Genomic DNA, 16633 nt, shown 5'->3' with positions numbered 1-16633 from the left:
CTATTGAACTCTGCTGTGGCCTTCACCATTTGATCTGTCAAAGCCATTTCTTTCTTTCTTTTTTTTAATTTTAATTACTTTTTATTGAAAACCGTGCTGGACACTAAATGTCCACCTATTCAATAAACAAATACAGTAATGGTAACTCACAGTAAAATAAAACATACTTCTGTTAGCTATTATTTTTCTGTTTGGGACAATTTTAAAGTTTTTCTTTTGTCACAAAAACAGGATTGTACCCTCACAAAGGCTCAAAATAGGCCATCTTTTTATCAAAAAGGCAATGATTCACAACAGATTATGAATAGAATCTGTAACTAGTTGATACAAATCTAGTAGGATTTGTTAAAATCAGTCACATCTAATACATCAGAAGTGTTCTTGAATAAAGTATCACATGAAGAAAAGACTTCATGAAAGTCTGAAAAAGTGGGTTTGTTCATAGACAAGCTGACAAGTTACTATAAAAAGTGTTTCAGGCCGGGTGTGGTGGCTCACGCCTGTAATCCCAGCACTTTGGGAGGCCGAAGCAGGTGAATCATGCAGTCAAGAGATCGAGACCATCCTGGTCAACATGGTGAAACCCCGTCTCTACTAAAAATACAAAAATTAGCTGGACATAGTGGCGCGTGCGTGTAATCCCAGCTACTCAGGAGGCTGAGGCAGGAGAATTGCCTGAACCCAGGAGGCGGAGGCTGCGGTGAGTCGAGATCGCATCATTGCACTCCAGCCTGGGTAACAAGAGCGAAACTCCGTCTCAAAAAACAAAAAAAAAAAGTGTTTCTTGAGACATAAGGAAATGCAACGTTATTTTTCTTGAACCCTTTTAGTTCAAAACTTCCAGAGGATCTGAAATTGAGAAACTATATGAGTACAAATAGCTTATGAAACTTAATGCTTTCTTTTTGCATCATCAGAGAGTTTTACAACCAACTTTCCCACTCAGTATGCAGTTCTGTGAGACACGTTTCTCTGTACAGGAGGCTGTACTGTCTTCAATCCTATGTGTGCAGGTGTCAACCACAGGCAAAGAGTTTTCTCCCCATTTTGTAGTAATGTGATCTTTCTATTAGCAAAAAGAGGTAACCAGCCCCTGTAGACTGAAGGGATTAGAGTCAGGATGAGGATTTCCTCTTACTATTTTTTATTTTGATGTTTGAACTTTTGATGCAACATTCTAGTGCGGGGTGTTCAGGACCTGCTGTGCCCAAGGGACTGATAAAGAAAAAATTCTATTTATGCTTTGTGATTTGATGCACAGATGAAAAACTTAACATGCAATAACCAAAACTGGTCTTAACAAATCACATCTTCGTCTTTCAGCGCTTCTGTAAGCAGACGCATCTTCAGTTTTCTAGCTCTTGTAGTTTTAACACTGCAACATCAACGATGCATCGGTCCAGAATCAGTTAAAAAAAAAAGACCATTAGATTCTTTTTCTCTTAGTTCATCTATTTTTCACTGTCTCTTGATCCCAAATGCATCTGAATGATTACCTTTCAGCATTCTCTGCTATTGTTCCTTGGGGTGCTCTCAATTGTCCCCATGTTTTGTGGGCTGGTTGGGAGAGGGCACTTGGGAAGGATGTGCCACTGTCAGGAGGTTGTGAGTCACTGGGATGCTTCCAGGAAAATCCCTTCCATGGCTGCAGGGAATCTGCCTGGAGCCACACCCACGATGCCTGGTGGATATCTGTATGTGGTACCATTGAGCTCAGGATGAATTGTTTGCTGATTTACTATTGACCAAGGCACTGATGTGACCAAGAATTCCTTGTTCACACAGTTTCTTAAACTTTCTGGGATGCGACCTGTGATGGCACGACAGATCTCGGTGGCAGCCACCTCCCTCATCTCTGTTGACGCCTACTAGCTGTACCAGCCAGTGTGAGGATCATGCCCTCCTTGATGGCCTGTGCTAAGGCTTTCTCATCCACCAGGCCACCACGGGCTGCGTTCACAGGGAATACTCCCTGCCTCATCTGCTTTATAGTAGTCATTGATGAGGTGGTGGTTATGTTCGTTGAGATTGCAGTGCAAGGAGACCCAGTCACTCTGATCTCTGATACAGCAAGTTCTTAGGGTGTAGACCCTTTGAATGCCCAGGGACCACTCTATTCCATCCTGCAAGTAGGGGTCATAAAATATGATGCTGAATGCAAAGGCCTTGCCATGAACTGCAACCACCTGCTCCTTGTGACGGAAGCCAATGAGGCCCACAGCGTCTCCCCAAGGATACAGATGGCTTCTGAGGCCACCTCGCAGATCTGCTCCACTCTCTGAACCCACGTGCCTTCCCGCAGTACCTGGCACAGCCACTTGTTCCTCTGGTACAGACTGAGGATGTGGCAGATGGTGGAGCTGGCTGTCTCTTCTGCGGCTGCGGACGAGATGTTGCACACAGCAATACTGAGCTCGCCCGGCGGCCTTGATGTCCACGTTGTCATAGCCACATCTATCCACACGATCACTCTCAGGGCCTTGAACTTTTCCAGGTCCTCCCTGGTTAGGGTGATGGTGGTACATCTTGGCAACCACAGCTTCATTTAAAACCTTCCTGTGGTTCTCCTGCAAGGACTGTTTGTTATAGAAGGCCATGGTGGCCAGGTCCTTCAGGATAGGTATCTCCATGGTGCAATCTCAGAGCGCCACCAGGGTCGGGAGTACAGGAGTCCATTCGTGATACCTTCACAAATTCTGTCCCATTGCTGTCTCTTGGCATTGTGCTTATCCACAAGGGCCATTCTTTATGGAACTTCGCAACTCTCAAATCAAAAGGCAAAGCAGTCCTCTAAGAACTTAGAGGAACTTGCAGGAGTCTGAGTGCATGTTGCTTGCAACTTGGTCACCATTGCTCAGTCAATCAATGAACCTCTCCATGACCCAGGTCTGGAGTGCCCGTAGTCCGTGATGCCAGAGGGGTAGAGGCTGCTTTGGCCTGGGGCAGCCAGGTCCCTGGCCCTGCTCTGAGCCTCAGGAGCAAGCTGGGGACCTACCCTCATGTCTGCATGGTCTTGAGGCTCCTCCCCTGCTGGGGCCCCCACAGACGGGAGGGAGGGGTGCTGGGCACCCACTGGCATGAGGTGGCATTCCATTGGACCCCAGCCACTCCAGTCCTAGCTGGCCCACCTAGCCCATTTCTTTAAAAAAAGCTTTATCTTGGCCAGGCGCGGTAGCTCACGCCTATAATCCCAGCACTTTGGGAGGCTGAGGTGGGTGGATCACGAGGTCAAGAGATCGAGACCATTCTGGTCAACAAGGTGAAACCCTGTCTCTACTAAAAATACAAAAATTAGCTGGGCATGGTGGTGCATGCCTGTAGTCCCAGCTACTCGGGAGGCTGAGGCAGGAGAATTGCTTGAACCCAGAAGGCAGAGGTTGTGGTGAGCTGAGATCATGCCATTGCACTCCAGTCTGGGTAATAACAGCAAAACTCCGTCTCAAAAAAAAAAAAACCAACAAAAAAACTTTATTTCATGTGACCACAGATGATGCATTAGGACAAAAACTGCTCTGTGAAGAGAGAATAAGAACATAACTCTAACATGAAGTATGGTGGCAAAGGAAACAAGAGAGTTCGATGGCATAATTTACAAAGGACTTTGATATGGTTTGTCCCCACCCAAATCTCAACTTGAATTGTAATTCCCATAATCCCCATGTGTCATTGGAGGGACCGAGTGGGAGGTAATTTAATCTTGGGAGCAGTTACCCTCCATGCTGTTTCTCCTGATAGTGAGGGCTCATGAGACCTGAGGGTTTTATAAGGGGCTTTTCTGTGTTTTGCTCAGCACTTTTCCCTCTGTCCACCATGTGAAGAAAAACATGTTTGCTCCCCCTTCCTCCATGATTGTAAGTTTCCTGAGGCCTTCCCAGCCATGATGAACGGTGGGTCAATTAAACCTCTTTTCTTTAGAAATTACTTAGTCTTGGGTATTTCTTCATAGCAGCCTGAGAATGGACTAATACATACTTTTAGAATAGAGATCTCTATAGGCTAATAAAGCAGCCTAGTGGAAAGGAAGAGCTAGGAGACGCAAAGAAGATGATGAGTAATGGGACAGAAGGAGCAAGTGCTTGGAAGGGCCCTAACTTCAAACAGGAAGAAGAGTTCAAATGCAGTAGTGATGCTGGGAGTGATCTGGGGGCTGGATGGAAAAATATCATGAAATCAGAAAACGAGCTCCAATGAGTGGATGGATGGGGAAAATGAAAGCTGGGTCATTACATAGGAGAGGGATGTCAGGAGCCTGAGATCTCAGGGTCAGAGCAGCTCTGAAGGATGACGAGGTTCAGGTGTGGCCTCACCTCTGGCTGGCTGAAGTGCTAAGGTAATCTGAGAACTGTAAGCTAATCAGTTATCAGCCTAGATGTGAAAAGGTGTGGGGATGGACCTCATGCGCAATCTGGGTGTGCACAGTCTGGAGGAAGTTTGGGGTTGGAAGGAATCCTGTGGGCTGGCAGATAACACAGAGGAATGAGGGTGGGTGGTGGGATGAGCTGATTTTATGAGGAGGACATGCTGGTGGAGGGGCCTGGAAGTAGCTATAAGTAGTTCAATCTCCCTAACCTTCTGCTCTGGGGCAAAGAGTGACCTCTGTTAGTAGCTTTGTGAGCAAATGAACTCAATGAGGAATTAGACAAAAAACAGCTCAGTGCCAACCACCCAGTCAGCACTCAGTGAATGGCAGCTTGGAGGGTTGTTAAAGAAAGGGATCGGTGGAAGGACTAAAAGATGGGCTGATGGAGTGACAGAAAGAGGGGCGGGTCTGAAAGTGATGAGAGGACAGGTAGGAGCAGTACCAGAAGTGGTGTCTTCCATCACAGGGCTGATGAAGGCCTCTCTCCCACCTTCTCTCCCCTTCCCTCTGTTTCCCTCCCCTTTCTTCAGGGCCTTGAACTTTTCCAGGTCCTCCCTGGTTAGGGTGATGGTGGTACATCTTGGCAACCACGACTTCATTTAAAACCTTCCCATGGTTCTCCTGCAAGGACTGTTTGTTACAGAAGGCCACGGTGCCAGGTCCTTCAGGATAGGTATCTCCACGGTGCAATCCCGGAGCGCCACCAGGGTCGGGAGTACAGGAGTCCATTCATGATACCTTCACAAATTCTGTCCATCAGATCTTTATGAAGACATAATACACATACCATACAATTCACCCATTCCAACTGTACAGCTCAATGGTTTTTAGTGTATTAACATAATTGGGCAACCATCACTACAATTGATTGTAAAATATTATCACCTCAAAAAAACCCACCCCAACAATCCTCCTGTATCCTTCAGCCATCCCCCCTAATCCTAGGAAACCACAAATCTACTTTCTGTCTCTCTATTTTGGACATTTCACATAAAGGGAATCCAAATGCACGATAAGCAAATTTTTTCTTAAATCACATTTTAACTGGAGTACTACTTCGATGCAAAGAAATGAAGCACTAATGGTGGACTCTCAGGCACTAGCAACAGGCATGTGCGTTGGGAGCCGCAAGGAGGGGACAGGATTTGGAGATTCAAATGTTGCTTCCTCTATGCATAAGCTGCTCTGCTTGTTTTTCCTCTTGAAATGTGCTTAGAAGGGAAAATGTCAAAAGCCAACCAGCCACAGAATCCAGGAGAAGGCCAGTGAGTCACTGCAGCTGCTGAGGCCCTGCTGAGCACTGCACAAAGGGGAGGCTGGGGAATCTCTGCTCTTGGGGTTTCCCTCTTGAGGGGGAGACCACTACGTGAAGGTGTGTGGGTGGGAAGAGACCTAACAGTGCTGACGGGGAGCTGGCAGCTGGGGTGGAGAGATCGTGATGGTGGATCCCATAGCACATTATTATTATTAAGGAAAAGGATCAGAGGATGGGACAGAAAACTACATAAGGGACTGCACAGCCCTGACCTGTCCTTTAGTCCCCCCAGCTCCCCCATGGAACACAGTAACCTGTCCAGAGAGGGGTCAGGGCTCACCCCTGTTTCTCAAAGAGTAGGTGTAGACCGAGCAGCTCCTGAGATGACGTCGGGTGATTCACCCTGTGCCAGCCCCTAAATAACATTAAATCACCCACTAAAAATAGTTCTTTCCTTTTAAATTCTCTTTTAGACCTTTCGAATCAAAGAGAAATGATCAACTTGATGTCCGCATGTTTCTAATACCTCACTAACATCTGCTCACTTATTTTTTATTTTATTTTTGGGACAGGGTCTCACTTGTCATCCAGGCTGGAGTGCAGTGGTGCAGTCTTGGCTCACTGCAGCCTCAACCTCTTGGACTCAAGCTATCCTTCCACCTCAGCCTCCCAAGTAACTGGGACCACAGGCATGCACCACCATGCACAGCCAAGTTTTTGTAGAGACAGGTTTTACCATGTTGCCCTGGTTGATCTCAAACTCGTGGGCTCAAGCAATTGGCCTGCCTTCACCTCCCAAAGTGCTAGGATTACAAGGGTGAGCTATCATGCTTAGCTCGTTTCTTTTTTAAATAGAGTGGATCTTAGAATCAGGGTCCATCACAGGAATGCTGTCACCCTAGAATTTAATAACATTGCTTTGTGAGTGTATTTTATGCGTGAAGTGAGTGTATTTTATGCATGAAGTTGGTCTTCCATTACTGATAGTGATATAAATTTTCCATCTTACACATATTTTTGGGAGGGTGTTTAATCAGTGAGTCAGTGTAAAGGAAAATGAGTTACATAACGGTGGGTGGGATGTGTATATGGTAAAAATGGGGATAGTGGTCCGTGAAATGACCAGGGCAGGTGAAAACTGAACTAGGAAAATGGTCTGGTCTGTTTCAGCTCAGCTGGTCTGTGACTCAGTGCTTCAGAATATGAGAAATGCCACTGGGGTCAGCCTGAGAGTCTTCTGACTTTGAGTCAGCCATGGACCGCATGTTGAGGGATGGATTCCCAATGCCTGGACTTCTCTTGTTGTTGCTGTTACCTCACTACACTGCAATGGGCAATTTACTTGTCTGTCTCTCTCACCAGACATGGAACCAGATAGCTGCCTTGTTTTTTTAATGTCTCTAGCACCTAGTATGGTGCCTGGCACAGAGAATCCTCAGTAATTATTTACTGAGTGTAACGAATGAATGAACTGGTGTCTTCCAGGTTTTTGCCCCTAATACACTGCATAGCTACCCTGAATACGTTTATTCATCCACTGCAAGGCTTACTGAGCAGCTGCTATGTGCAAGATGCCCTGCCCTTAATGGCTTTATTTCCAGTCAACAATCTAGTTATTGTGCACAGCGATAGCCAAGATCATGTCAGTGGTGGGAGACTTGAGGTTAGATCCTGCCTCTGACACTCAATATCTGGGGTGCCTTGGACCATTTACCTTCTTGAGTAAGAGTTTCCTCGTGTGTAAAGTGGTTTTATAATACTAGCTTGTAGGATGGTCCTGAGTCACTTCAGTGAATGCTATTGCATGAATGAGAGCGTCAGAGTGAGTGAATGAAGGAATGAATGTCAATGGTCCCCATCAGGTGGGGCACAGCCTGGCTCCTCTCCCATGGCCAGGAAATCCAGGACAGGTAAGAGAAATCCTAAGCCTTGAGCTTTGTCTAACCAGGCAAAATCGGAGCAAACTGGGTGAAAGAAGGGAAAGCTAGAAAAATTCTCTCCTTCAGTGGACCCTGAGGCTGTGGCTGGACCAAGCAGGGGCCCTTGAGCAGGTGAGCCACGGAACAGAACAGCTGCTCCCTGGACTGCTGAGCTTCCCGTTGCTGTGGGTACCCCTCCTCTAAATGGATGGGGGCCATGTGATGTTGGCATGGTGACCAGTTAGCTGGTCCTCCCACCCCCATCCTCTGCCTCCTGAGATGACAAAGAGGCCCTGGGGAGGAGAATGGGCCCCTGACGGCTCCCCAGGCTCCCGAATGGTAGGGAGAGCCAGGTCCAAGAATGGAGGGGCCTGACGCTAAACTCTCGCCATGGGAACAATGGAGCTGTTGCCCTGGCAACCAAGCAAGCCTCTCCCTGGGCCTCAAGGCTGAGTCTGGGAAGAGGTGTCCCAAGAAAAGGAGGTGGGAATGGAGGGGGTGTGTCTGTTCTCAGAACTGTCTGCCCAGCACACAAGGGCAGCAGGAGGCCCCATTTCCAGGGAAGATCATCAGAGTTTCTGTTGGCCCATTCTCCAGAGCCACTGAGGGAGACCGGGGTGTGGAGACCTCACTGCAGCCTCCGTTGAGGATGTCCTTTCATGCCTACCCCTCCTCCCAGGCCTCCTGAGGGATAGTTCAGGAGCAGGGCTGTGAGATCAGGACATGGGGACTGATGGCAAGCATGACGTGTCTAACCTTGGGGTTGTCCTGGAAACTCTACAATATGAGTGGATGCAGGTGGGGCATGTAGAGCTGGGCGGGGCGTGGGGGCAGGGTAGGGCTGCATTCTCCAAGTGGAGAGCAGACCTTTGCCCTAAGAGGCCCCAGGGGTTTTGTTAAAGTGTCAGCTTCTGGAGCAAGACAGTCCTGGCTTCAGGTCTGGACTCCATCACTCTGGCTATGTGACCTGGGGGATGTCATTTCATTCCGTGGGATCTCAGTTTCCTGGGCTGTAAAGCAGGAATAATACCAGTCACAGTATGGTGGTGTTGAATAAAGAAGACAGTCCCTCTCAACACCGTGGTGGGTGGGGCGGTCATTGTGCATTAACTTCCCCTCCCACCCTCCCCACACCTCTCGTTTCTCCCTCTGGGCACCTGTGGCTGGTAACCCTGGAGGGATCGCCCTGGCCCCGGTTTGTACACAAACTGCCCAGATGCCCCATCCACACAAACTCACTCCCTTCTCCTTGACAGCCTCCCCTGTTGCTCCGGGACCTCCTGAGGAAGATGGCCTGTCATAGTGCTGGAGTTTGTCTTTGAGAAGTGGTAGTTACAGGTACCCTCTGCGTGTTAGAATTTTCTCATTTTCCCTTTTGAACTTGGGTTGCTTTTGCCATAAACAACAACAACAACAAACAAACAAACAAACAAAACAAAAAGAAAAGAGAAAGTGAAGAGGGGTTGCAGTACACCTTGAAAAAGGCCTGAGCACTCAGGGGCATAGGGGCTGACCAGTCAGGGCCCCAACGATGTCCTGGTCTTATGCCTGGATAGAAGCAGGGGGCTGGGGTAGAACCTGCCTCAGCTGGTGGCCACCTGATCCCTGCAGCCCATACCTTTCCCCCTCCACAGTCAGCACTCACCACCTTGGTCAGGGAGCCTGCATGGGTGTTAGGGAGATTAAGACAGGGGGCACCATCACAGCCGAACTCCTGGTCCTTTACATCAAATGGATCCCTCTTGTGGCTGCTCTCAGAGCAGACAGGCTGGCGGGGAGGGGCACAGGGTGCCTGAAGGGAGAGTCACCAAGGACTCTGAAGCTGCCAAAAGGAAAGCTCCTTTCTGGCCTGACCCCCTGAGTCGAAATGGAACTGCAAGGCTCTTTCCTGCTTCTTCCCAAGCAAGAACCTTGTTGAGGTTGAAATGCAGCCATTCTGAGAAGCCACGCTGCAGGCAGGCTGCACTGCCGACCTGAGAGGGGCCTCCGAGGAGGAACTGGCCACAGGGATCTCACCCACAAAGTAATAAGCTCAGAGAGAAGATCATACACGTAGTTCACGTGCTATTTCTGGAGAATCAGTTAGTTCATAGCCCTGGCTGGGCTCATTGTGAGGGTGTGTGGGCAGAAACTAAGAAAACCATACTTGTTGTTCTCGAGTGCCTTAAATCTAGTTTCTGTGCTCATTCCAAACAGAAATTCTTACCTTGGATGCTTGGATTGGCTTCACGGGGTCCATGGGCTCCCTCAAATTATATGCAAAATATGAGCTCATGAGCATTTTTCTGGAAAGAGGGTCAGTGCTTTCATCAGATTATCAAAGGATTCGAAAGAATAAGAACCACAGCTAAAGTAAATGAGATCAGAATGTTCTCATCCAATGGTGCACAAGCCCTTGCAAAACAGTCACCTTGGGAGGGAGTAGACGTGCTCACAAAATATCATCTTTCCTTCCATCAGGGGCTCTGCAGGCTGTCCTTGGGGACAGCTTTAAAGCTATGAGAGAATCTCAGGCTGATTTCTTCCTGACCACACTTCATTTTTGCCCCCACACTTCATTTTTGCTTGATCACCCACCTTAGTCACCAGCTTTGGATCCAAATGACTGTTAGCTGTTTCCAAAAATTCCATCCACCTTAACAAGGCAAAGATTTGTCAACCTCAAGAGTATCCAAACAAACATGACAGCATTACTGAAGGATTTCCCAAAACTGCCTTCGGAGCACAGAATGGGAAAAGAGCATATGCACGTGTGTGTACTCCATGTAGTCTTCTGAGAATGACTAGAGTCTGATAGGTCAGTAGGAGAAAGGAACTGGGACCCTCCACACAACCTACCACAGCCTTCTTCCAAGTTTTGCCGTCAGTGGCCCGGAAAAAGGGAACATTTGTTTTGTGCTCTCTATTCACTCTACAATTCTTGAATGAATAGGAACCACAGCCAGGTAACTTCGCAAACGGTGAATTGTAAACATAACAGATTAACTAGCAATACTCAGAAGCTGAGATGAAGGGTCGAAAGAACGTGTAGAGGACGTCAGAGAAAAGAGAGGTCACGGAGGCCAGGAATGTGCCATCGTTCATACAGCATTCAAGAGATGTTTATTGATATCCACTTAGGACCGAAACAGGAGCTCCCAGTGGAATAGAGAAGACAGACACACAAATAACCAGCTATAGAGCCATGGAGAATATGTTATAACAGAGGAATGTGCAAGGCGCTAAGTTCACTGAGGAAGTGACATTCCAAAAGTTCAGTCAATGTGGCATGAAATTCACCCCAAAGTGACAAATCCTTCAAGAGGTGAGGAGTGAATGGAGAGCACAAAGCGAATGTTCACTTTCTTCGCCCCACTGAAGGCAAAACTTGGAGGAAGGCCATGGCAGGTTGTGTGAATGGTTCCAGTCCTTTTCTCCTCCCTGTAGCCTTGTCTGTTGCCAGGTGACTTTGCACCCTTGGCGTGTTGGAATTCCCTGCTCCCCAGAAGTGGGATACCAGCAGACATGTGAGACAAGCAGGATCTTTAAAAGAAGCTCACGTGATTCACCCTGTTCTCTAGCATTCCTTCCACTGCCATAAGGAGAATATTCTGACAACTCAGGAGGCCAAAGCAGGAGGATCGCTTGAGTCCGGAGTCTGGGCAACACAGCAATACCTGTTTCTAAAAAAAAAATTAATTAATTAAAAAAAGAATATTGAGGGCTGCTTCACTGATCATAGGAAGAGAATGAGAGATATGCAGAGCAGAGTTGTCCCAACCAAGGTGTCCTAGCCAAGTCCAGCCTGGAGAAGAACCTCCAAGCAACCTCAAGATGCAGAAGTAACCCCAGTAAAATTAGCAGAACCCCTGTCAACCAAAAGAAAGGCAAGACATAATAATAAAAAACTGTGGTTTTGAGTCACTGAGTTTTGGGGTAGTTTGTTACACAATGAAAGCTAACTAATACAAAGATTCCCTTATCAGAGTTTTCAGTTAATTTCCCACTGTCCAGTTATCTAAAAGACCAGGCACTTTGTGAATTTCATAAAATAGTTTCTTTCATCATTCAGTGACTATTACTGAGAATCCATATCTACTATGCTCGAGATGCTATGGCAATTAAAATGGCCATAGAAGCTTGAAGTCCAGTTGAGGAGATGACATAGCATATAAATACGAGAAGGTAGAATCTGATTAAAATGTCACGAAAGAGATCAGAAGAGGAATTGAGAGAGTTGGAGCAATTCCTTTCAAGAGAGGAGGTGATCAGGAAAGCTAGGATCTTAATAGGCAGTGGAGAAAAGAATGGTTATTTCCCACAGGGGACTTTGAAGGCCAGGCCATGGAGATTGGGTCTTATTTCTTAAGCAGGTCACTCTCACTTGGCTGGCTAGACAGCTTCTTCCAGAAGCAGTATACTTCCAGGCAGGAGAGTCTCCTTCCAAAAGGACGTGAAATAGAGATGACATCACAAGCCTCAGGGAAAAATGCTCCATCAGTTATTCATTCACCCCACAAACCTTTACTGAACACTGTGCCAGGCTGTGGACTCAATGATGTCTAGAAGTCAACCCTGGCCTTGGAGGTACGGGGAGCCGAGGAAGAGGAATAGAAACACACAGGCACATTGTTGTAGCCACGTGACGGGTGCTACAACCTTGGTGAAAACAAGGCACTGTGGGAACCCACAGTAGAGAATGCTCCACTCTGCTTGGCGAGGTCAGAAAGGGCTTCCTAGAGAAGGTGACACAAAAGCTGAGGCTGTGAGTATTGGTGAATGAGGAAACATTTCCCAGGCAGACACAGGGAGAGGGACTGGAGGAGAAGATGCTGGTATTTTCGAGATTTCCATCCTTGGCCATGCTTCTTCTCTCTCTATTCACTCTTATTCCACTGTCTTCTCAGTCCTGCGGCTTCAAATATCTTCTAGATGTGGATGACTCTTAAAGTTATGTCTCCTCAGAGGTTCAGAGCAACATTAGCTGCCTCCCAGATTTCACTGCATGGGGGTCCCCCAGGACTTCAAATTCAGCCATCCAGAATGGAGGTCCTCATAGTTCACCCCCACACCTGAATCTTCCTTTGAAATTATATTATTGGTGAACGACTCCATCTTCTGCCCAGTCACTCAAGCCAGTGGGTCAAAAGTTCTCTCAGGGCCAGGTGCGGTGGCTCACACATGTAATCCCAGCACTTTGGGAGGCCGAGGTAGGTGGATCGCCTGAGGTCAGGAGTTTGAGATCAGCCTGGCCAACATGGTGAAACCCTGTCTATATTAAAAATACAAAAATTAGTTGGATGTGGTGGCGGCACCTGTAGTCCCAGCTACTCGGGAGGCTGAGGCAGGACAATCGCTTGAACCCATGGGGTGGAGGTTGCAGTGAGCTGAGATCGTGCCATTGCTCTCCAGCCTGGGAGACAAGAGCAAAACTCCATCTTAAAAAAAAAAATGTTCTCTCAGTTCTTTCTCTTTTTCCCTCCTTCTCGGTCTTTATTTGGTAGTGGTAACATATAGATAACATAAAATGTACTCTCTTGACCGTTTATCAGTGTATAATTCAGAGGCATTAAGTGCATTTACACTGTTGAGCAACCAACCCCATCATCCGTCTTGAGAACCTTTTGGTCATCCCATACTGAACCTAAGCACCAATTAATAACTCCCCATTTCTGTCTTCCCCCATCCCCTGGTCATCTCTATTCTATTTTCTGTCTCTATGATTTTGAATATTCTAGGTACCTCGTATAAGAGGAATCACACAATATCTGTTCTTTAGTGTCTGGCTTATTTTACTCAGCATAAGATCTTCACGATTCATCCAGGTTGTAGCATGTCTCAGAATTTCATTCCTTTTCAAGGTTAAGTCATATTTTGTTGTATGAATATACTGCGTCTGGACACTTAGGATGTTTCCACTTTTTGGCTATGGTGAATAATGGTGCCATGTGCATGGTGTACAAATAGCTATTCAAGCCCCTGCTTTTGATTCTTCTGGAAACGCAATTTTCTATGTTTCATTTTTTGAGGACGTGCTAAATCGTTTTCCATAATGACTGTGCCATTCCTCCAGCCATGTACAGGGGTCCCAATTTCTCCATCTCCTCACCCAACACCTATTGTTTTCTGTTGGGATTCGGTTGTTTTTATTTTATTTATTTATTTATTTTTGAGATGGAGTCTTGCTCTGACACCCAGGCTGGAATGCAGTGGTGCGATCTTGGCTCACGGCAACCTCTGTCTTCCTGGGTTCAATCAGTTCTCCTGCCTCAGCCTCCTGAGTAGCTGGGATTTCAGGCAACTGCCACCACACCTGGCTAATTTTTGTATTTTTAGTAGAGACAAGGTTTTGCCATGTTGGCCAGGCTGGTCTCAAACTCCTGACGTCAGGTGATCCACCCGCCTCAGCCTCCCAAAGTGGTGGGATTACAGGCGTGAGCCCCCTTGCCCGGCCTGTTATTTTTATAATAGCCATCCTAATGGGTATGAAGTGGTATCTCATTGTGGTTTTGATTAGCATTCCCCTGGTGTGAGTTGATATTAAGAAATATTTTCATGTGCTTATGGGCCATTTGTATGTTTTCTTAGAGAAATGTCTATTCGTATTCTTTGATGATTTTTTAATTGTTCTGGTTTTTTGTTGTTGAGTTTCAGGAGTTCATTACATATTCTGGGTATCAATTTCTTGTTAGATATGTGATTTGCTCCCATTTTATGGGTTGCCTTTTTACTCTGCTGGTACTGTCCTTTGATGCATGAAAGTTTTAAATTTTGATGACTGTGTCAATTTTTTTTTTTGCTGTCTATACTTCAGTTCTTAATAAAGCTCCATCTCATTGTCATTACCCACCTCAGTTTACAACCTTAGTCCATGTTTCCACATCTCCAAGCTCAACCTTAAAAAAAAAATCAATCGGCCACTCTCAAAGACAAATGTAACCATTTCACATCTTCATTTATTTATTTAACTACATTTACGTAGCACCAGGCACTCTACTAGGTGTGGAAGATGGGATTGTGAATAAGAAAGACAAGCCCCAGCCCTCAGGAAGTTTCTGTTCTAGGGATGGAGACAGCCAATTAGCAGATAAATGCAGCCCAAAAAACGGTTTTGAAGTATTTCTGATGGGCCAGGCACAGTGGCTCACACCTGTAATCTCAGCACTTCGGGAGGTCAAGGCGGGAGGATCACCTGAGGTCAGGAATTTAAGACCAGCCTGGCCAACATGGTGAAACCCCATCTCTACTAAAAATACAAAAATTAGCCAAGCATGGTGGCAGGTGCCGGTAATCCCAGCTACTCGGAGAGCTGAGGCAGGAGAATTGCTTGAACCTGGGAGGTGGAGGTAGCAGTGAGTCGAGATGGTGCCACTGCACTTCAGCCTGGGCAACAGAGGGAGACATTGTCTCAAAAAAAAAAGAAATTTTTCTGATGTGTCTTCCTTTTCAATAATTTGCCTCTCCCCACTCTCTTTTCTCCTGCAGCATTCCATCATTAAGGCTGAACCATGAAGCCGACAGCCTAAGGAAGGAGAGAGAGAAACTGCCCAAAACCAATAAGTTCATTGCAAAAAGGAAGATGTGCTATAATGGGGGATCCTTCCAGACAGGAGGAGGAAATAGCATTTCAGGGAGAAGGAAGAGGCTAGGAGCCTGGACAAAGGCCTCTTTGCTGAAGGTGGTGGCAAAGCGCTCTGCTATCACCAGCAGCAGCAGTCAGCTTCTTGGGGCAACCAGACCCACCTTGCTGCAGACGGGACCAGCGAAGACTGAAGGGTGGTGTTAAGAAACTCCCCTCTTGCCCCTTCTTCCCCTCCAGTCCCGCTCTTGATCACTCAGATGTGTGCACTTTACCCTTGTGTCCAGATGCCAGTTGAAAAGAAAGATAAGAACAGAAGAATGGGGAAGAAAACTCTGAATAACTATTTTTCTTAAAGCAACCACACTCTGAACGGAACAGTGAATGAGATAATATTTAAATTGAGCTGAAAAGACATCTATGAAATTGAACCCAATATCGTGGCTTGGGAGAGAGTCAGCAGAGGACCTGGAGGACAAAGTTGAATTTAGTTACAGTCCAGTTATGGGAACTGAAACGTAATGACTTTTTACCTTCCCCACAGAAACAATTAAGATCATTATCGCTGGTGGCTAGTGCTATCTATAGCAAGGAGATGGACGGGCTGCTGTGACAGACAGGACCAAGGAAGCCCATTTCAAGTCAAGTCACAGCCAGGGAGGGCCCCTTGGAGGAGGTGACCCTTGGCTGAGCCTCCAATGATAAGAAGTAGGCTAGAGGGGAGCCAAGGTGAGAGAGTTCTGGGGAGGGGAATTGGTGTTGGGAGATTGCACAGGAATGACAGTGGCAATAGGATGCAATGATCCAGGAGAGGGCATCAGAACCTTCACAGTCTTCCGACATTATTATAACCCGGCACTGCTTCACATTTTTGAATGATTCCTCATTATGTTCTAAAATAAAGTTCAGATTCATCAGCTTTGAGCCCAGGGCCCTTCTCTCCCGGCTTCTTGGACCTCACACCACTGGGCCTCGTTCCCCATGGATCAGCACACTCCCCCACAAGCCCCTGCAGACACCTTGTTCTTCCCTCCACTCTGCCTTTCATTCACCTGGGACGCTGGGCTCCCACTTCCCGACCTGCCTAATCCCCTCCCTTTTCCTGTGTTTAAAGACCCAGCTCCTGCCATTTCCTCCAAGAAACTTCTCTGACCTCCCCAGATTGAAGGGATCACCCTTCCTTTGTTCCCCCCACCATTCTTCCTGGGAACAGCCCCCATTCCCTCTGCTGTGCCTGTTTGCCTTTCTCCCCATGTGACCGCCTGCTTCTTGGGGGCAGGGACTGAGTTGTATTCATTTTTGCACTCTCTGTGTTTTTCTGGTAGGTGGTTGTATATACACTGACATTTCCACAGCCTTTTCTGGCTCCCAGTTCTTTCTCTTGAGCTTTAGACCCATATGTCTTCCTGCCTCCCAGATACGTCCAGGCAATTGGCTTTCAGCAGTGGTTCTGGGGCACAGGTGTGCATCACAATCACCTGGAGGCTGTTCACGCTGCTGCTGCAAGAGACAGTTTTGTGCACCTCTTTCCAAGTCCTCGT

At 47.0% G+C, this 16633-nt stretch overlaps 1 long non-coding RNA gene and 1 pseudogene across 6 annotated transcripts in view; one reads left to right on the top strand and one right to left on the bottom strand.

Annotated features, from left to right (window-relative positions):
* LOC103796290 (uncharacterized) overlaps positions 1-16009 on the top strand; it is a 71553-nt gene extending 55544 nt beyond the window's left edge. For all 6 annotated transcript variants that reach the window (XR_013523397.1, XR_013523396.1, XR_013523395.1 and 3 more), the window contains one exon: positions 14999-16009. This is a non-coding gene — a long non-coding RNA (uncharacterized LOC103796290). The remainder of the gene's footprint in view (positions 1-14998) is intronic.
* Positions 1513-2743, bottom strand: LOC100413833 (C-terminal-binding protein 2 pseudogene; annotated as a pseudogene).
* Positions 16010-16633: the final 624 nt, after the last annotated feature.

This window comes from Callithrix jacchus, chromosome 10 (assembly GCF_049354715.1).
Source record: "Callithrix jacchus isolate 240 chromosome 10, calJac240_pri, whole genome shotgun sequence".
In the NCBI taxonomy this organism is placed as follows: domain Eukaryota; kingdom Metazoa; phylum Chordata; class Mammalia; order Primates; family Cebidae; genus Callithrix; species Callithrix jacchus.
This window is presented reverse-complemented; position numbering and strand designations above follow the sequence as displayed.